The sequence below is a fragment of the Rhinolophus sinicus genome, chromosome 16 (genome assembly GCF_057876585.1).
Source record: "Rhinolophus sinicus isolate RSI-liver-muscle chromosome 16, RSI-T2T, whole genome shotgun sequence".
Lineage (NCBI taxonomy): Eukaryota > Metazoa > Chordata > Mammalia > Chiroptera > Rhinolophidae > Rhinolophus > Rhinolophus sinicus.
In genome coordinates, this window is record NC_142516.1 from 71120783 (window position 1) to 71143032 (window position 22250).

Genomic DNA, 22250 nt, shown 5'->3' on the forward strand with positions numbered 1-22250 from the left:
AGCAGTGCCACCATCCAACCCAACAACCCTTCTCCCTCAGTCAATTAGTCATCAAACCTAATTCTCTGACATGTCATTTGATGATTTTCATCGTTCTGTTGCCTTGGAACAGGCCTTCATCATTTCCCACCAGGAAAATCATTGGAGTCTATTTCTGGGGCATTTTCTTTTCCCTTCATGAATAGTTTTGCAAATATTTTTCAAAGTTGTTTCTAGATATCTTATCAAAACCATAAAATAAGTAGATAGACTCTGGCTTTGGAATTTCTACCTCTTTCACTGTTCCCCCCCATCTATTCCATTTATTCCCATTTACTTAGGCAAATTCCTTGGTCCTCGGGTTTATCCTTCATTCTTCCTGACAATGAACCTTTGCAAACCTCTCAACCCTTCACATTCTATCATGCCATCTCACTTCTAAGGGTTATAAGACCATAATAGCTTAATTCTAATTGCATTTTAACACAGAATCATACAGACATACTGCCATCACATAGTGTTTTTCAAACATATCTTACAGCAAAAACATTATTATAAATAATAGTAAAATTAAATTTCAATATATAGAACAGATAAATGCAAGGCTGAATGTAAATGGTGTTGTGGAAGGCTATGTGGGTGGAGTTTGTAGATAACCCAGTGAAATGCTGTCTCAGCATCTACTATACCCTTTAACACACAGAGTCAGCCCAGCAGCATCTATGAGTAACCACAGGGTTCTGAGTAAGACAATTTGAAAGCCACTGCTTTAAATCAAAATAAGTATTCTTTAATACGGATACATTTAAATGATTATCAAGAGAGATTGGTGGACACTTGTGATGGAATCAGATCATTTTGCTAAAATTTAATTCACAAGATACCAGTTCACCCTCAAATTCTTCACATTCTTAAACACATGTAAAGTTACTGTACTAATTTCAATAACTTTGATTATTTTCATGCTGGCTGATCCTTAGATAAAGTTGATTTGTGGAAACAGAAGTATTCATGGAATTGAGGCTTTTTCATTCTTCCCCACACCACAATAAATGCACTGAGGCCATCACTGAGCTTGACTTACTGAATCAAAAATTGACTTTTTTTTCTCCCTATAGCCACTAACCTCCACGTGCAAGCAAAACTTGATGTCTTAATCACTGATAGAACGTTTTGCTTAACTTCTCTACTGCACCCTTAAGGAACTGGGGTGGGGAGAGAATTTTTCTTAAAAAGAAGCAACACATCTATATAGAAAAAATGTAAAAGAATATCTACTTTATATATTAATAATCTTGGGACTCTGGCTAATTTGTACCTGTCATCTACATAATGAACGTGCATATTATTTTATAAATGTGAATCATATCTCCAAGCAGAGTTTTAGCTAAAAGGATCTGAAAGGTTGCATAATAATAGAGATGCATCTGGCCCTTCCACTGTAATAGATCATTGTTTCATAATGACAATGGTTACACCAAGAGCTACAATTTATTGCATTCTTACTATATGCCAGAGCACAACTAAAGATTATATATAATGCAATTTATCGAGAACACATATAAAAGTCATTATTAACTCCATCAACAATATATGAAACTGAGACTAAAAGGGGTGAGGAAACTTTAAAGCAAAGAAATCTTATACGTCCCAGAGATGGAGTCTGATTTCAACTCTTATTTCTAATGCCTGTTTTCTGTGTCACTGACTTAACTCTGGAATAAAGTGCAAAAATGGAATGGAATAAAGTGCAAAGATGTTAAATGAATGACGATTTATAGCACTTGATACTTGCCCTGTAATATCCTTATATCAATTCCTAGGTACCAAAACCAAGAATCTTAATAATGCTCTTAATGTTAGCTGGAAAAAAAAAAAAAAAAAAAAGCTAAATTACTATACAGTTCTCTCTTGCTGCTAAAATAATCCAAAAATTGGCTATATAGCTCAAGGACACATAATATTTAAAGCCAATATGTTCAAACACCTACAATTTGGTACCATTTCTCACTTTTACCTCTGTAACTGATCATTCATTTAATAATATAACCATTAAACATTTATTGCATTTCTACCATCAGTCAGGCTCTTTATTCGGTACTTGATATGGAGTGATTTTAAAAGACCATCACTGTTGTGACCCAGATTTAGCAATAGGCTGTGCAAATACATTATAATAATTATTCTATCACAGACATGTTCAAGGTAAAATGGAAGCACAAAGGAAAGTATCTTTAATCGGCCTGGCAAGGTCTAGTCTCATTCCAGTGTTAACCTCAGATTCTGATGACATGCTTCTTACTCAGAATTCTACCTTGAAGTTAAGTAAGCTCTTACTCAAAACATGGCTCTGAAATGTCAGGCCAGTCTAATAGCAAATAGCCCATTTGGAACTTGGAAAAAAAAATACTGTGGCTTGAGAAGACTGATGGGGTTGTGGGTAGAACTAATTCTTCTGTATACATTTATTTCTTACAATATTTAATATGCTTTATATCTTCTTTTTTAATTAAAGTTTATTGGGGTGACAATGGTTAATAAAGTTACATAGATTTCAGCTGTACAATTCTATAATACATCACCTATATATCACATTGTGTGTTCACCACCCAGGGTCAGTACCCCTTCCATCACCACATATTTGATTTAACTAGTTCCTTCTTACCAACAAGTGTTATACACTAACCACATAGATATCCGTGTGCTTACTCATATTTTGAGCATATTATAAAATGATAATTAGTAAAAATATTAGGTTATTATGGTTTCTAGCTATAACTTCTGTGCCCCAGTTAAAAATTGTTACACAAGGTAATTTTTAATTGAATATGTGGTTTTCCGAAAGATCTTTTGTAACTCCGCTGTTTGGACATGAGACCCATTTTTTTTCCATTAAAAATTGCAAGTGGAGACGACGTTCCCAGGCCAGTATCCCAATCTAAATATAATTGATGAGTATTATTAGCAGTAAAAGTCTCCATTCTATCTTGTGGATCCCATGTGATTAAGGAGGAAGAAGGATAAAGAGGAATCTCCTTTTAACTCCTTGTACATAGCTCTATTTATGGGTACAATTTTGAATATATGACTTATTCTTTTAATATTTTACTATTTCCTTTCTTTTTCTGTATGCATATTTTCAATAAATACACTCATTGTTCTACCTCAAAGGGCCTTTCCTATCTCCCAATGGACTTCTGATAAAAATAATGCATATAACAGTCACATGTGCTTATTTATACTACCTAAAATCTTACATATATACCAACTCCTGTGGTCCTCACAGCAGCCCAATGTGGTAGATATTATTAGTCCAATATTGTGAAATTAGAAATCCAAGGCACAAGAACTTAAATAACTGACCCACAATGACACAGCTAGTAGGGGCATCCAAAACTAGAATTCAGATGTAGGCAGTCCAGCACTAGCGACCACATTTTTAACCATCTTGTCACTATATCAATGGTGTTGGGGCTGTAGCTATGAGGGATGGAATGTCAAGGTAGCCAAGGCTTGACATGATTCATGTATGAGTGGGATGCTTACCTGTTCAGAAACTAAACGACTCACTTCCATAGACACTTTTAAACCCCAATTTCTCATTAAATGAGATAGTACTACCTCCGTTCAATGTGTTTTTATGATTTTATCCCATTTGTTATTTTTTATGCAGCTTAAGAAGTTTACTGTATGTGAATTGTACCCATTGAGCTGTCAGTATACTTTATGTGCTCCAAATCCTGATGCAGAAAATCAAGCGTCCCTAAAAAAGGGCAGGACAAGTAGAAGACATTTCAAATTTGTCATGATTTTCTGGATGCTGAACAGAGCTATTTATCACTGGCAGGCTTCACTTAGGGCAAACTGTGTTGAAACAGATGTGATTGAGTTCTCACAAATAATTACACATTCTGATGTTGCTTCATTAAGCAATAAATATATGAAAAATAAATATATGTTCAACTTCACCAAATATCAAATAAATTCAATTCTCAATTGATATATACATTACATTGGCATAATGTTTTAAATAATGATAATATTCAGTTTATGCAAAGGGACAGGAAAATAGGTATTCACATTCAGTCTTGGTAAAAATCAATGTCTATATGTAGATTCATACATCGATTTTATAGACAAAAATCAATGTATAAACATATATAAATACATACAGATAAAAATCTATGTATTTTTACAGGATACTTTGTCAGTAGTTTTTAACTTTTAAAAGGTTATACCAAGCAAATCCACTCCAAGGAATGTTTTTTAGGAAAGCATGAACATAAATGCTTTAATAAATAGGTAAGTGGAAAGCAGGCAAACAATCAAATGATAGAAGTAAATACATTTTCAATGTTTTATAATAGTGATTTTGTGAAATACCCTATGTGTCTATGATTAAGTGGGCAGGTAAGTAGATTGTACTACTTCCAACAATATAAAACTACTAAGTCTCCAATACTGTTGAATGAACACAGCAAATTGCAAAACAGTATGCAGCATATAAAAAGTATTTCTGTTTAAAAAAAGCATCTGGAGAACGCGAGGATATTGGTTTAAAAGACATATACTTCTGTATCATTAGATTTTTGCGATTAAAAATAGAAAAATAAAAATATAACTTGACCAACTGATAATGTTTTTCTTGAAGGTATATACTTTGGTTTTCTGCATGAACTACTCATTTTAATAAAAATAACAGTATTAGTGATGTGATATTAGGATCTATTTTCCTTCCACTTACTTTAGTTTATGCATATTTTTACTTCCTAAAAACAACTTGACATAAAAGAATGTAATGAAGATTTTTTTTTCTTTCTTAATTGTGAATCTATAAATCTCTTTTTCTTTGCACAACAGGAATCATTGATTTCTTTTAGATATCAGCTTCTTTATCTTTAGGTGTTAGTTCTTTTCAAAGCTATGCTAAGCTACAAGAATCTTGTTCAAGCCTTCTGCTCTTATTTGGCTATTAAAACTTTGTCACTGAATCATTTATAGCAAATACACATGCTAAAATTCTCCACTACTCATTCTCCATGGTCTGACTCCACAGTTTAGGGAAAATTGTCTTTACATAGCTTGTAATAAATGGAACATGGGAACAGCAAGTAATTATGCTGTGTTTCCATTATGCCAAAATGTGTATATCTAGAGTTACACACAAATAAGATTCGCAAAAGGAAAAGCAAATTTACTAAACGTGGATGGGCATTTCATATTCATTCCAAACCTGCAGTTAACTTCTCAAATTAAATGTCTCCAATACAGCCTCAAGTTGATTTACTGTTTTGTTTACTTACCAATGAATGAATGAATTCATTTCTGAGCATATTATAGGAATCAGAAATACCTGTGTGATAATACAATGAATGGAGCCTGTTTTTCAGTGAGCTTACACTCTAATACTCTAAGTCAAATTAATAAAGACTCATAATATAGGAGGATTAATATATAGGTAAATGAGGTATTATTATAAGTTCAGACTAATTATTATTATTGCATATAAGTGGGATTCAAAGATGCTAGACAGGTAGCAGGAAGCTAGATATTTTTAATGCCAATCCAAAAAGCTGTTTAAATAATTAAATGTCTAATTTCATTGAAAAGGAATTAAGATGAGCTAAAGAGGCTGAATTTTCTTGTCAGAAACAATATAGATTTCCCATTATAAAACTGACATGACCTAAATTTTTATTCCTTGGCATGGTGACTTATTCTGAAGGAAATGCAAAAGTAATCCACATGCTCCATACTTAATCTTCTGGGATTCAAAAGCGGGGTGTCATATTTTTCAAACTTTTATGATAAATATATTATTTCTTCTATTCCTGAACTGATTAGAACTCCATGTGAACTTACAAGGCAACTAGAGTGGAAATTCAATTTAAAACCAGAGACATCAGGGAGATCTAAGATAGCAGAGTAGATAAACATTGTGCCTGCTTCCTTCCATGAATACATTAAAATTACAACTAAATTATAGAATAATCAACCTGGAGAAGCATCTGAAGTCTGGCTGAACCGAAGTTTTACAACTAGGAATGTAAAGAAGAAGTCATGTCGAGACTGGTAAGAGGGGCGGAGATGTGGAAATGGCTAACCCCAAAACTCCGTGTGGTGGTTGAGAACCAGAAGAGATATCTCTGCCACAGAAGTTCCCTCCAGAGAAGCAACAAACCCCAGACAAACACTGGCCTCCCCAGCCTGGAGTACTGATGCCAGGAAGAGGAGTGCCCACAACATCTGACTGAGAAAAGCATTGGTGATTCCCACCAGCCGGGTGGGATGGAAGGCTGTGGGAAATCTAGGCATCCTCTTAAATGGCCCGCACATGGACTCTGTCACTCCCAGGCATTCACCTGGACTCCTGTGGAAGGACAGCAGCTTGGAAGAGTTGGAGACATGTTGGGGGCAGACTGAGTTGTGCAACTTCAGGATGAGGACTGGAAGAACAGTCCTCATTTTCCCTGTATGGCGCTCTCTACCTGGGCAGCAAACAGCCAGGCACCATCTTTCCTGTGTTGAGCCCGCCCCCATATGCCAAATCAGAATCTGATTGGCTTGGTAAGCTTCATTTCTTCCACAGTGCTGACTCACTGGACCCCACCCCTCCCAACACCAGAGGCACTTTCTCTCTGAGCAGCCAGCCCCACTTACTTTACACAATTTCTTGGGAAACTATCAGAGTCCACAGGACCCAGGCAGGTGGCAGCTGGCCTCAGTGTGCTTTGAGATGTTTCCTGAGTAGCTCCAGACTTAGCACTGGCACCAAATCAGAGTCTACATTAACCTGTTGACTACAAGTATTCCCACTTTAGTGAACTACTCCCTGAGACCCTGCTTCACCCAACTTGCATACCGCATGAGGCTTTATCAGGGGCTGAACCTTAAGGGAGCCAGAGATGACAGCAGTCCTTGGAGTATCCTGGCTTTTTGCAAAGCTACCTCAGGCCTAGTACTGGTGGCAGCTGTCCTCAGTTCACAGTGTGGCTTCTCTCATACACCTCTAGGGTCAATACAGGTAGCGAACAACTATGGAGTGTTTTGTAGCTCCTACTAGGTTGTACCTGGCTGGTCACAGACTGGGTGATCTGGGGCGGCACTCGAGCCCCTTGCTAGATGACCAAGAACCAATATACTTGGAGGTTTGCTTCAGAGCATAGCAGAGCACCACCCAATTAGCCCTACGAGTGACAGACATAGAGGCCTCAGAGCCTGCTGGGGTGAATCTCACTCAGTAGGTTAAGCCCCTGGCACAGCAACCTGTAAGATGTGGATGTTGCAGAACCACACAGACAATCAGCCTGAAGGTCAATACCACCAACTAACATGCCAAGATTAATCAAGGCTCAATTATAATAGGAAGGCACACACAATCCACACAAATGACAATCCTGGAGCAGGTGACCAGAAGACTGTGCCCGGGCCCCACAGGGCACCTACTACATAAGGTCACCCAGCCAACTCTGGGAGACATAGGGGATCTACCTAATACTTAGAAACAAACAGACAGGCAACCAAAAATGAGGAAACAAAGAAATACATCCCAAATACACGAACTGGAGAACATTCCAGAAAAAGAACTGAATGAGAAGGAGGCAAGCAACCTATCAGAGATAGAGTTCAAAATAATGGTTATAAGGATGCTCAAGAAACTTACTGAGAACTTCAACAAAGTGATAGCAAACATTAAAAAAAAAAAAGGACATTGAAAGCATAAAAAAGAACCAGTCAGAAGTGAAGAATACAGCAACTGAAATGAAGAATGCAATAGAAGGAATCACCAGCAGACTAGAAGAAGCAGAGGATCTAATCAACAATTTGGAAGACATAGTAGCAGAAAACACTCAATCAGAAAAGAAAAAAGAAAAAAAGGGAAAAAAAATGAGGATAGTTTAAGGGGCCTCTGGGAGAACATCAAGCATAACAACATTCACATCATAGCAGTACAAGAAGGAGAAGAGAGAGAGCAAGGGATTGAGAACCTGTTTGAAGGAACAGTGACTGAAAACTTTCCTAACATGAAGGAAATAGACATACAAGTCCAGGAAGTACAGAGAGTCCCAAACAAGATGAAATCAAAGAGGCCAACACCAAGACACCTCATAATTAAAATGCCAAAGGTTAAAGACAAAGAGAATCCTAAAAGCAGAGAGAGAAAAGTAGTTAGTTAACTACAAGGGAACCCCCATAAGACTGTCAGCTGATTTCTCAACAGAAACTTTGCAGGCCAAAAGGGATTGGCACAAAATATTCAATGTGATGAAAAGCAGGGACCTACAACCAAGACTACTCTACACAGCAAAGTTATCATTTAGAATCGAAGGACAGATAAAGAGCTTCTAGACAAGAAAAAGCTACAGGAGTTAATCACCACCAAACCAGTATTACAAGGGATGTTAAAATGACTTTTTTAAGAAGAAAAATAAAGATGAAAATTATGAGTAATAAAATGGCAATAGCTACATGTCTATCAATAATTACTTTCAATGTAAATGGATTAAATGTTCCACTGAAAAGACATAGGAAGGCTGACTGGGTAAGAAAACAAAACCCTTACATATGCTGCCTTTGAGAGACTCACTTCAGATGGAAAGACAGAAATAGACAGAAAGTAAAGGATGGAAAAATATATTTAATGAAAATGGAAATAAAACAAAACAAAAACCTGGAGTAGCAATACTTATACCAGACAAAATAGACTTTAAAACGAAGGCTCTAACAAGAAACAAAGAGGACCTAGTAATCCCACTTCAGTGTATTTATCCAAAGAAACCCAAAACACTAATTTGAGGGGACCTGTACATTCTTATGCTCATGGCAGCATCCTTTACATTCGCCAAGATGTAGAGGCAGCCTGGTGTCAGTAGATGAATGGATAAAGAGGAGGTGATACATTTATACAATGGAATATTGCTTGGCCATGGAAATGGGTTCTTGCCATCTGCAGCAACATAGATGGACCTGGAGGGTATTGTGCTGAGTGGAGCATGTCAGACACAGAGAGACAGATGCAAAGTGATTTTGTTAGATGTGGAATCTAAAGAACAAAATAAACAAACAAAACAGAAAGAAACATATAGGTACATATTCTTGATGGTTCCTAGATGAGATGGGGTGGAGGTGAGTGAAGACGGGGAAGAAATAAAAGAATTCGTTGTTACACAGTAGACATAGGAATGTAGGGTAAAGCATAAGGAATATAGTCAATAATATGGTAGTAACTATGTATGGTGTCAGATGGGTACTAGATTTGTTGGGGTGATAGATGGCAGTGGTTGGGGAATAGGGTGAAAAAGGTGAAGGGATTAAGAAGTTTACAGGGTCCACCGGCCCGGTGGCTCAGGCGGTTAGAGCTCCATGCTCCTAACTCTGAAGGCTGCCGGTTCGATTCCCACATGGGCCAGTGGGCTCTCAACCACAAGGTTGCTGGTTCAACTCCTCGAGTCCCCCAAGGGATGGTGGGCTCCACCCCTGCAACTAATATTGAACACGGCACCTTGAGCTGAGCTACTGCTAAGCTCCCGAATGGCTCAGCTGGTTGGAGTGCGTCCTCTCAACCACAAGTTTGCCAGTTCGACTCCAGCAAGGGATGATGGGCTGCACCCCCTGCAACTAGCAACGGCAACTGGACCTGGAGCTGAGCTGCGCCCTCCACAACTAAGACTGAAAGGACAACAACTTGAAGCTGAACGGCACCCTCCACAACTAAGATTGAAAAGAGACAACAACTTGACTTGGAAAAAAAAAGTCCTGGAAGTACACACCCCAATAATATCTCAAAAAAAAAAAAAAAAAAAAAGAAGACGTTTACAGGGATGTAAAGCAAGGCATAGGAAATATAGTGAATGATAGGGTAATAGCTATGTATAGTGCCAGGTGAGTACTTGATTAGTCAGGAAGATCACTTCTTAAATTATATAAATGTTTAACCACTGTGCTGTACACCTGAAATTAACATAAAATAATATTAAATGTCAACTATAATTGAAAGAATTTAAAAAGCGGACAAAATTCCAAATATAAAACAAAATTTCCAAATATAAAACAAAAAGTCATGGGGATATAATGTACAGCATAGGGAATATAATCATTAATATTATGATAGCGTGGTACAGTGTCAGGTGGTTGCTGGACTTATCATGGTGATCACTTCTTTAGGTATATAAATATTGCATAACAATGGTGTACACCTGAAAGTAATATAATATTGTATGCTAGCTATATTTTAATAAAATATTTAAAAAATACAGTGAATGCTCCTGGAGTTTTATTATTATGTATCACATATTGAGAGAAATAATCTTTACCAATTTGAGAAAGAAAATACCATCTAAATTCTGGTCCTACTTAAGGTGCTTTTACTAAAAATGGATGTTGCATTTTTTTCAAAATAATTTTGGCATACTCTGGGATAATAACTTTATTTTTCTTCTATGATATATTGATGTGAAAAATTATATTAATGAATTAGTATTAATTGAATTATGTTTGCATTCTTGAAAGAAAACCTGCTGTTTTCATTATTTCATAAACAGCTGGATAAATTTAACATTGCATTTTAGATTTTGGCATCTAAATGCAAATATTTGTGAGATTACTTTGTTGTTTTCTTTTTGTGTGTATTAGTTTTATACGTTTTTGATAGTCCTTGTCTAGTATTTGAATGGGAATTTCCCCCCCACATATTTTAATGCCCTTGAAGAGTTAACAAGTCAGAAAATTATTTGTTTTTTAAAATTTGAAATATTTTTTCTTTAAAATTTCTGATCAGGTAAATGTTTACATTGTTTTTCAAATACTTCTTAAGAATGTTTTCTATTTCTTCAGCAGTTAATATTCATATTTGATAAGATGAGAATGATTCATTATATCAGGATTTTCAAATGTTTTTTAGTCTAAAATGAAACCTCCTTTCTCATCCCTAATTTTGTTCTTGTCTGTTATTTTTCCTTGATTAGAATAAATTGAGCTTTGTATGAATAAAAAAAAAGAATGAAAAAAACAATAAAACCAGAGACCACAATATATGATAATGATCCTTAGTTTTGTCCTCTTTTCCTCTTCCTTCCAGTGTTGTGTCTGGACCTGCTTCCTATTTATTCACTTTGTCACAGTACTCCAGCATGTCTGATCAGCACATCTTCTTGGAATGGGTTACATATTTTTCAGAGTTAGGGTACTGAGTGTGAATTCTGAAAATTGAATTTTACTTTACACAGTAAAACCTACTTTGAAAAAAAAATCATTTTACCTACTGCTTAGAATAGTTTTTCAAATTGTCACTGGGCTATCATCTGAAAGGCCGTAACATTTTGCAATACCTAAACGGTATCACCAGCTATGATTGCTTACAAGGACTGAACAGGATTTCCCACCACAAAGACCAAGGTGCAGAGCACAAAAACCAAGATGGTAACAGGGCATTGTTGGCAAAAGGGATGAGTGCTATCAACGAACAATTACATATGCATAAAATAATTGAATCACTATGTGCCACAACCTATAAATACAGAGGACTGCCCCGCAGTGGGGGAGAAGGTAAGCTCACCCTAGAGCATGAGCTCACCCTTTTCCATTCTTTGATGAAAGAATAAAGTTTCTTCTCTGCTTTACTGAACTCCATCTTGTTCTATTAGCATGAATGGCACTGTGAAGAGGGACCTTGGTTTGGGCCCCTGACCTAGAAGGACCAGTAACAAAACTATGTTATAAAGAATTATTGAGTTTTAAGAGTTATTAAAAATTGGTTCCAATGACAGATACCATCCAAAGCCAGTGTTGCATATGGTTTCATCAGAAAATTTAACTGACCTCAACAAAAATTATAATAAATCAACAGAACTTCCATGGAAAAATGAATTAACTGTTGAACAGAGAGATTAAAAAAAAATGGATCACAGTTTAAGTTTTGAGATTAAGAAAGTCCCTCTGCACCCAGTAATCCCACTTCTGGGTATTTGAAGAAACCCAAAATGCTATTTTGAAGGGACATGTGCATCCATATGTTCATTGCAGCACTGTTTACAATGGCCAAAATGTGGAGGCAGCCTGGGTGTCCGTCAATAGATGAATGGATAAAAAGGAGGTGGTACATATATACAATGGAACATCACTTGGCCAGGGAAGGGGATGGGTTCTTGCCATTTGTGGCAACATGGATGGACCTGGTGGTGGTGTGCTGAGTGGAGTATGCCAGAGAGAGAAAGGCAGATTCAATGTGATTTCACTTATATGTTGAATCTAAAGAAGAAAATAAACAAAACAGAACTAAACTCATAGATACAGAAAACATTTTGATGGTTGCCAGATGGGAGGGGGATTGGGAGTGTGGGTGAAAAAAGGGGACGGGATTAAGAAGTACAAATTCGTTGTTACAAATTAGTCATGGGGAAGTAAAGTACAGCATAGGGAATATGTCAAAATATGGTAATATCTAGGTATAATGCCAGGTGTACTGGCACTTTCTGCTAGACAAGTCAGGAAGACCACTTTTAAATTATATAAAAATCTAACCGCTATGCTGCACATCTGAAACTAATATAAAATAGTATTGAATGTCAAAATAAATAAATGCGATGTATTTAAAAAAAAATCCCTCTACATGAGGGACCAGAAAGTTTTGATGGGAACACATTCTTGAACAGGGAACATGCAATTAAGTCATTTTCACCTTGTATAATTGATAAAATCTCTAAGTCACAGGAATTGAATTCAGGAGATCTAAAAGTTGATGACATTTCTCAGAATTCTTGTGTGGACCACCGTGCAACATAGTCAAATAAAGCTCCAGGTATTCCACCAGAAGAATCACAGAAGAATTCAGACACACCTCCAAGGCTAGGCCGCTTGCCTCTTGATGAGAAAGGACAAGTAATGCAGTCATTTCTTGGACCTGAAAATACCCCATGCGTGCCTGATTCCTCTGAAGGCAAATCCTTAGATACCCACTGTCGGACAACGAAAACTGGGAGTGTAACACCAAGCCCCACCGTTGCAGTTGAAACCCATCGTTTTACGGATCATCATAAGAGTTCACCTCTATTCAGATCTCCCCTCAGGTTTACTAATCCTCTTCCCTCTGATGACATGGACTCACATGAAAGGAACTCGGTTGGTGCTGTGACCAAGAATAAAACTAGTATTTCAACAGCAAGTGCCACTGTTTCTGCTGCACTAGGACTGAAAGCATTTGTACAAGGAAAGCATTGCCGATGTCCATTGCTAGACATGATACAGCAGGAATAATGCATTTGGGTGCTGAAAAAGATGTTGATTTAGTAAAGATTCACCTCCTGCCCTAGCTGAAAGAACTCCTGGAATCTTTTGTATTAGCAAGTGAACATAATCACCTGTAAGATCTGAATGGAGTGAACTTCAAAGTCAGGAAGAGTCTGAACAAAAAAAAGTCTGAAGGCTTGATAACCTCTGGAAGTGAAAAATGCGAACATCCAGGAACAGGTCTCACAGACTTGTATAGAATGTCCACCTACTTTCAGTAACAATAAAGACTGAATATTAGAAAATCCAACAGAAGCCACAGATGCTGGTTTTGGTAATCACTGTGGAAAACCCAAAGCACCAAGAGATCCACCTTCAGAATGGACGTAAGTCAGGGAGCTAAAGACATTTTAAATTATACTCGAAATTTCAAGTACCACTGAAAGCCAGATTTATAGGATTCCAAATTAAAAAATGTGCGAGTAACAGCAGTGTAGATTGTTACCTTAGTATATTTTGCTGGGATCATCTACCTGCCTTATAGTACACTTAGGAAAAAATATTACATATGATTTATTTTGTAACTTTGAGTATTATTGCTTTGATGTCTCTTAACCTTCTTACACGCTGCTTATAGACATGTTAACATAGTAATACTTTTATGAAGCTTGACTTTAAGGACCACTCTTTTGCTAATGTTTTATCATGGATAACATTATTTTGCATATGTACTGGGCAAGTAGATATATGATTTGATAAAGTTGCCGTCATAAAATACTGCTAACAGAAGATGTAAGAAATTTTGCATGGTCTAAATCTTTGTGTACCTTATTTGTAAATTATTTGACCTGAAATTTTAGAATACAGTTTCTGACTTTTAAAATTTCTGGATTAATTTACCCAGTATCGCAGGTTATCAGAGATCAAAGATTGTAATAATAATAATACATTTTGTAAATTGTAAGCAAACATTTATTCTTATATTATATTCTGTTTAATTGTCCATCCTAATTGTCCTTGTTTTTATCTAGTCATGGAGATTCAGTGTTTGGAATAATATTAAGTTCTTTTAGCTTGTTTGTGTCACTTTAATATTTGAACTCAACTGAGATTAGAAGACTATAAAAAATATATGTATGAGTGAAGTCATATGGTTCTTGACTTTTTCAGTCTGACTTATTTTGCTTAGCATAATAATCTCAAGATCCATCCATGTTGTCCCAAATGGCAGAGTAGTATTCCATTGTGTATGTATGGCATATAAAACTGAAAGTAACAAAGGGACAAGATAAACAAACAAAGAAACAAAACTCATAGACACAGATAACAGTTTAGTGCTTACCAGAGGTAAGGGGATTGGTAAATGAGGGTAAAGGAGGTTAAATATATAGAGATAAAAGGGTGGTCAACACAAAATGTGATATATAGATGATGTATTATAGAAATGTACAATTGAAACCTTTGTAATTTTACTAACCATTGTCACCCAAATAAATTTATATATAGATATAGATGATATAGATATAGATATAGATATAGATATAGATATAGATATAGATATAGATATAGATATAGATATAGATATAGATATAGATATAGATATAGATATTTGACCTGCCATTAAAAAGACAAACAAGCAAAAATTAGTGCCACCTCTTTCCAAACTACAGTTCATTTCTTTGTTTAAAAAAAAAAAAAAGTCAAAGTTGCTATCTTGGAAGAGTGCTGTGAAACACATTTGCCCATATTTAAGTGAAGTAGAAATATCATTAAAGAAAATCAGGGTAGCATATTGAATACACGATATGTTAAGGAGTCACATTTCATCCTCACTGTAACTCCTGATAGGCTTTTGTTAAGTGGAATCTGCATCGTCAAGTGAACTGTAAATGCTAATCAGCTCAGAAAACCCCAGGGTGCTTTTCATTGCTGCAATACTTTATAAGATTTCCCTGACTTTAAATAAAATATTGTTTTTTACAAAAGAAGCATACAACTTGTTCTCTGGACTATTTCATAGCTTGGCTTTAACAGCTTAAGCTTAAAAAAATACACATGACATTTGGATGCAAAATGCTGCTAAAACCAGTGAAGTCCTCATTGATGAAATCTCTATTGAAGATTGATAATTGATGGAATCTCTACATAAACGTGGCCCAATTTATGACTACTTAGACTCTGAAAGGTAACAGAAGCTGATGTATTCCTAATGCCAAAAAGATACAATATATGTGACAAATGTGTACAATTTATGAAGTTTAAGCTCCGTGAAAATCTTGGAAATTGATTACATGAATTCTAGCTCTTGTTTTTACCTATCTAATTAAAAATTTCCCAGTGATACTTTCACCATGGCTATTTTATTTTCATTATAAATACATTTATACATTTATAATAATCCACATGTATTTTAATAAGTCATGAGTACACGTCCCTCATACATCTCTAAATCAGGATTCTGTTATTCAAAAATTATCACACTTCTTCAATGGAACTAAAGATCCCAAATGTTAATGTAATATTAAATGTTTAACCTGATTCAGCCTGTTCTTAATTCAGTAACATCTTCTCCAAATCTCTGTAGTTTCAAATCTTTTGGAGTTGTGTTTTGTTAAGTTTGTGTCTTAATATTTACTAACATATTGAAATCTTCTAGATAAAGTTATTTGACCAGCTCCACAAGGTGCTATACATTTTTATAGACTTTTTTTTTTAGATTCACAGCAAAACTAAGTGGAAAATATAGAGAATTTCCTTATATACCCCTTGCTGACCTCCCTCTTTCACAAGTCTCTTTCACTATCAACATCCTGCACCAAAGTGCTACATTTGCTACAATCAATGAAACTACATAGACATGTAATTATCACCCAAAGTCCAAACTTTATATTGTTTTACTCTCGATGTTGTACATTCTATGGATATTGACAAATGCATGATGACGTGTATCCACCATTATAGAATCATACAAAACAGTTTCATGGCCCTAAAAATCAGCTGTGCTCTGCCTATGGCTCCTTCCCTCCCACTTAGCACCTGACAACCACTGAGCTTTCTTCTGTCTCCATAGTTTTACCTTCCTACAATGTCAAATAGTTGGAATTATACAATATCTAGTATTTTCAAATTGGCTTCTTTCCCTTACGTAATTAAGTTTCTCCATGTCTTTTCATGGCTCGATAGCTCGTTTGTTTTTAACACTGAATAAAATTCCGTTGTCTGAGATTGTATTGAAATTATAGATCAAGTTGGGAAGAACTGACATCTTAACAGTAATGAGTCTTCTTGTCTCTGAACACAGTATATCTCTCCATTTATTTGGTTCTTTAATTTCATTCATCAAAGTTTTATACTATTCCCCATATAGATCCTGTATATATTTCATTAAATATATACCTAGGTATTTTGTTTTTGCTAGTGTAAAAAGCAAAGTCCACTTGTTCCTTGCTTATATATAGGATAGTAATTAATTTTGTATAATAGTGTTCTAGCCAACCTGTGTCCATCGTGTTTTTTGTTATAATCATTTTTTGTCAGTTCTTTCAGCTTTTTTATAAAGATGATCACGTCATCTGCAAACAAAGTATACTGTTGAAAAGGAGTGGTAAGAGAGGACATCTTTGCCTTTTCCCTAATCTTAGTAGGAAAGATTCAAGTTTCTCACCATTAAATATGATAATAGTTTTAAGTTTTATGTAGATTTTCTTTATAAGTTAGAAAGTTCCCCTCCTAGTTTGCCCAGAGATTTTACCATAAATGGGTGTTGGAATTCTCAAGTATTTTTTTTTTTTTTTTTTTTTGGTGTGTGTGTGTGTGTGTGTGTGTGTGTGTGTCTATTGGCACGATCATATGACTTTCTTCTTCAACCAGTTGATGTGATGGAATACACTAATTAATTTTTGAATGTTGAACCAGCCTTGCATACCTGGGGTAAACCCCACTTGGTTGTGGTGTGTAATTATTTTTATATATTATGGGATTCAATAAGCTGTGATTTTTGTTAAGGATTTTTGCATCTATGTTCATAAAATATATTCATATGAAATTTTCTTGTAATGTCTTTTTCTGGCTTTGGTAATTGGTTAATGCTGACATAATAGAATGATTTGGGAAGTATTTCCTCTGCTTCTATCTTCTGGGAGAGATTATAAAACATTGGTCTAATTCCTTCCTTGAATGTTGGGTAGAAGTTACCAGTGAACCCATCTACTTTTTTTGGAAGGTAATTATCGATTCAATTTCTTTAATAGATGTAGACGTTTTCAGATTGTCTATTTACCCTTGTGTGATTTTTGGCAGACAGGGTCATCTAATTCTTCCATTTCACCAAAGTTATCAAATTTGTGGGCATAGAATTGTTCGGTGTTCATTTATAAGCCTTTTACTGCCCATTGGGCCCATAGGATGTACAGCGATGGCCGCTTTTTCATTTCTGATATTATTAATTTAGAGGCTTATCAATCTTTTCAGAGAATTAGCTATTGGTTTTGTGGTGATTGTTTTTGGTTTTGTTGCTACATGTTTGATTCCAATTCTTTTAAATTTGCTAAGGTATGTTTTATGGCTCAGAATGTGACTTTTCTTGGTGAATGTTCTATATAAGCTTGAGAAAAATATGTACACTGCTGTCATTGAATTAAGCAGTTTATAGATATCAATTATATCCTGTCAAATCATGGTACTTTGAGTTCAGCTATGTCCTCACTGATTTTCTGTCTGCTGGATGTGTCCATTTCTGATTGAAGGATATTGAGCATTTTATATGATTCCATTTTGTCTCCTTTCCTAGTATATCAATTATACTTTTCTTTTTATCCCCCAGTGGTTGCCCTAGAGTTTGCAATACAGTTTCCACCTAAGCCAAGTCCACTTTCAATTAACACTATAATATTTCATAGGAAGTATAAGTACTTTATAATGACAAAATAGTCCTAATTCCTCCCCTGTATCCTTTTCATCATTCATTTCAGTTATACTAAGCTCTAATCATCAAATATATTTTCTTATATTTATTTCGAGAAAAAAACACACACAAAAACAGTGATCTGTTAGATCAATTAAGAAAAATACGTTTTTATTTTACCTCCACTTTCCATCTCTCTGCTTATATTACCTATCTGTTCTTGCATATTGTCTACTAGTCTATTAAACCTCTTAGCATTTTAATTATATATATATATATATATATATATATATATATATAATTTAATTTCTTGTCTCATAATTCTAACACTCTTGTCATATCTGACTTTTTTTCTGTTGCTTGCTCAGTTTCTTCAAACTGTGTGTTGTTGTTTTTTTGCCTTTCAGTATGGTTTATAGTTTTTTCTTGATAATCAAACATGATGTACCAAGTATAGGAAAAAACAAAACTGTAGTAAATAGGCCTTTAGTAAGGGGTAGTAAGTAAGGTGTGATGGATGATGGGAGGCAGAGTGTTCTCTAGTCCTGTGATTAGGTCTCAGTCATTTAGTGAGCTTGTGACATTGAACTAAGAACTTCACAAGCTTCTCAGTCTCACCTAATCCCTCTTATGGGGACAAAATATCTACAGTGGGCTGGAGTTGGGTATTTACCTTCTCCTAGGTCAGCTGGGCTCTAATAAAACCCCAATAAGTTAGGCTCTGATAAATAGTTTCTCTTGAGGGCAGGTTTATGTCAAAATGGCTACTTTCCCCTCCCCCCGCCTGAAACACAAAGAGATTTGTCTCCAGTCTTCACTGTTAGAAACTGATACAGTTCCTGGAGGTACAACTCATGAAGTTGTGAGGGTCCCTGTACGACTGGGCCTCCCTAGGGTTTTTCACTCTCAGACTCATCCCCACTGAGACTCCAGCAACTCACCAATTTCAGTTCAGGTTTTATTATTACCCAAGAACTGGTTCCCACAGAGCTTTCTACTCATGGGATTCTGTTCCCGTGAGTTGTGATTTTATATATACAGACTGTCTCTCTAATTTTTGAGGCAGTGGTTTACCTTGTGACCTCACTTCTGTGACAGATCTAAGCAGAGTTGTTGATTTTCCAGTTTGTTCAGATTTTTACTTGTTGTTAGAACAGAATAGTGACTTTCAAGTTCTTACATTCCACACTGGATTCTACTTTTTTCAAACAATAAAAATCATTTACAAAGTGAGGGCATAAATACTCCATACCACATTAATGTTTGTATATATAACCCCATGCTAGGTAGCATTATATGTTTGTGGCTTTGAAGATATAATAGTTCTTTTCCAAAGTGTCTCAATGTCAGTTTACTGACTTTTTCTCTTGTCTTGTTGGCCTTTCTCAAGGTTGATTTCAAACAGTGATTCTGAGAACACAAAATGGTCTATGAGCTGAAAAACAGAGATTTGGGGACCATCTAAACAACACGTCATTGGAATAATAATCATTCAGAAAAGATAAGTACCCAGGGGCATTATCAAACATAAAGATGGTTTGAAAATCATCTTATTTTGATGATAATAGTTTTCATACTTAGGGATGAAGTCATGAGATACAATAGTCAAAAAAGAAATTAATGTTACTAAAATGTAGCTTTTCAAAGATTATCTTCTTAAAGAACAAATACGGGGATGCCAAAAAAATGTGTACAAGTGGACACTTTTGTCAACGTTGCTCAAGCAGTAGTAGTTCACTGTAATTGAAAGTGTCTAGACGCTGATGGTAACCACTTTGAGCACCTCTCGTAATTGCAGAAATTAAACGTGACTTATATTCATCTTTTGTTATTGGTATATATTGAGTATTACAATTTCAACAGTGTTTTGTTTTTTGTTTTCTTTCTTAAAATGTGTATACATTTTTTTGGCACCTCTGTAGTCAGCCTGACAAAACCAGGTGGCTTATTTTAAAATTCCTGGGCGCATTTTCACCAGGTAAAAGTTTAAGTCAAACATGTGGAGCTTTAAAACCAGGACGGCACTGGTCTTCATGTTATACATACCATCCCTTATTTCTTCCCCGAAAATAGACCAGTTTTCTTCACACAGAAATCTGTTGCAGTGGTTAATGCCCCTCTTTGAAGTTCAACAGTGTTTTAGAGAATACTTAGCTACTAGGCTTGCCACCCTTACAGCCTCACATTTCCATACCACATATCTACCATATTTTAACTTGGAGCATACTCATAAGAAGCACTTGTGCCTTGGTTAACCTTTAGGTTTTCAAACTCAGCTCTGATGCTGGACCATCCATCGTGACTTTATCTGCTTCTTTCATGGACCTTTCTCTCTAAGAGTCCTTCTATATAAAACACTTTCCCAACCCCCATCCCCAAATAAACATACCTAGTTCATCCCTCTTACCCTTCATATTTCAGGAATGAAATCCCTACTTAATCACTTCTCCCCACCTAGGTTAGGATCCTTGACCACATGCTCTCATAGAAACATGCCCCCTTCTTTAGAATATTTGTCATGGTTTGCAATTATGAATTCATACAGTGTAATGACTTGTGAAAAATTCACAACTGCGGTGGCTGCTTTTGTCCACAACTGTATTACTATATCCTCAGCACTTGACAAAGGAGTAATAAATCAATATTTATTGAATAAACAAAAGAAATATCAATGTGTCTCACAAAATTATTTTATCTGCCAGCCAATTAATATCTGCCAGCCAATTAACCTGGTGGGGACCTAATGGCATGGTATGTATTGCTAATATTAGACACAGGAATGGCATGGGGGTTGGAAAGCACACATAGGCTTCATGATGCTTCCCAGGGTCAATGTTTCCTCACCGACCATCGGATAAATTCATAAGTTCCCATAACAATCCACAGTTTCCCATAACAATCATAAATTCCCATAACAATCCACACTCCCTCAACCCTCCTGAAGTGTACATATTTCTGAGAGTCTTTCAAAGTAATTTATATTTTCTGATTTTATCTCACTGTCTACTCTGGGAAATTAAAAACAAACAAACAAATAAACAAGCTATAATAAATCTTAAGAAGCACTACAGTGAGAGCTGGTCCATTTTTTCCCCATTTTTATTGAGTACTGTCTGTTTCAGATTCCCAAAGGTGGTGACTAAATCTGCTTGAGCGTCTTGTAATAATCCTGTCGTCCCACTGTCACTCTTCCTAATCAGGAGATGCTGCCTGGTCTGTTTGGAGGCCTGACAGATGAATGAATACCTCAGGGGGCGGTATTAGTATTTATTGTCGGGATGGTAAAGAGTGGAAAGAAGAAGTAGTGCAGTAAAAACCAACTGTGCTGAGAATGATGGAAGTCAGAAAAGGACTGCCAGGGAGTCCTACATCTATCACCACATGGAAGCCCAACTGAAATGCTCAAATTAGAAAAATAAGATCTTGGCAGAATATGCCTCAAGGAGAAAAGGCTGAAACTCAAATCATGTGGAAATTATTCACTATTAAGAATAGAATAAATGAAAATAAGAAAGCCGGAATACAGATTTAATGAAATGTTCCGATACATTTTCTAACTTTTCCTATTTCAAGTAAATACAACTCACATTTCCAAGTCAATTAAAAGGAAACTTGAATAAAACAAAGATTGGCAGAAATTATGTTATATGACATTAAGAACAACTGCTCTCCTTAACCAGTAACAAGGTAGCATATAATTTGAAGGCTTCCAACATAGGCATTAATAGAAATATAAAACATAGATTCTTTAATAAACTGAAAAGCACAGAAAGTGGCTAAAACGTTTTGAAAATAAAAATAAGCATGCCTGTTAAATATGCATCATGTACAATTCAGGGATCAGGAAAGACCCTTTGCCATCTAGGGAGCTTTGCACCATGGGGTTGACCCTTACAGATGCCTCATCACTGTCATCTTTACCTGTCTGCTTTAGTGCTTCTCTTTCTCTGTATACGAGTACCTGTATGGAGTTTCAAGGCATATCAGGTGCTAACGTCTTTAATGACAAATTAAGAACTCCAGTTTGATTATAATGGTATATTGATGTTAAATAATATAGCTTCTTGAGATATCTATAAGCATGTTTTGCTGCCTTTTGACTTTTGAAGTGTAGAAAGCTGAATATTCTTCTCTATGAGTATGT

At 35.7% G+C, this 22250-nt stretch overlaps 1 protein-coding gene and 1 pseudogene across 5 annotated transcripts in view; one reads left to right on the forward strand and one right to left on the reverse strand.

Moving 5' to 3' along the window:
• The window catches only part of LINGO2 (leucine rich repeat and Ig domain containing 2), a 1141972-nt gene that overhangs the window by 662214 nt on the left and 457508 nt on the right, over nt 1-22250 (reverse strand). The gene's annotated exons all lie outside the window — the stretch shown is intronic.
• LOC109449716 (tyrosine-protein phosphatase non-receptor type 12 pseudogene) lies at nt 2190-13593 on the forward strand (annotated as a pseudogene).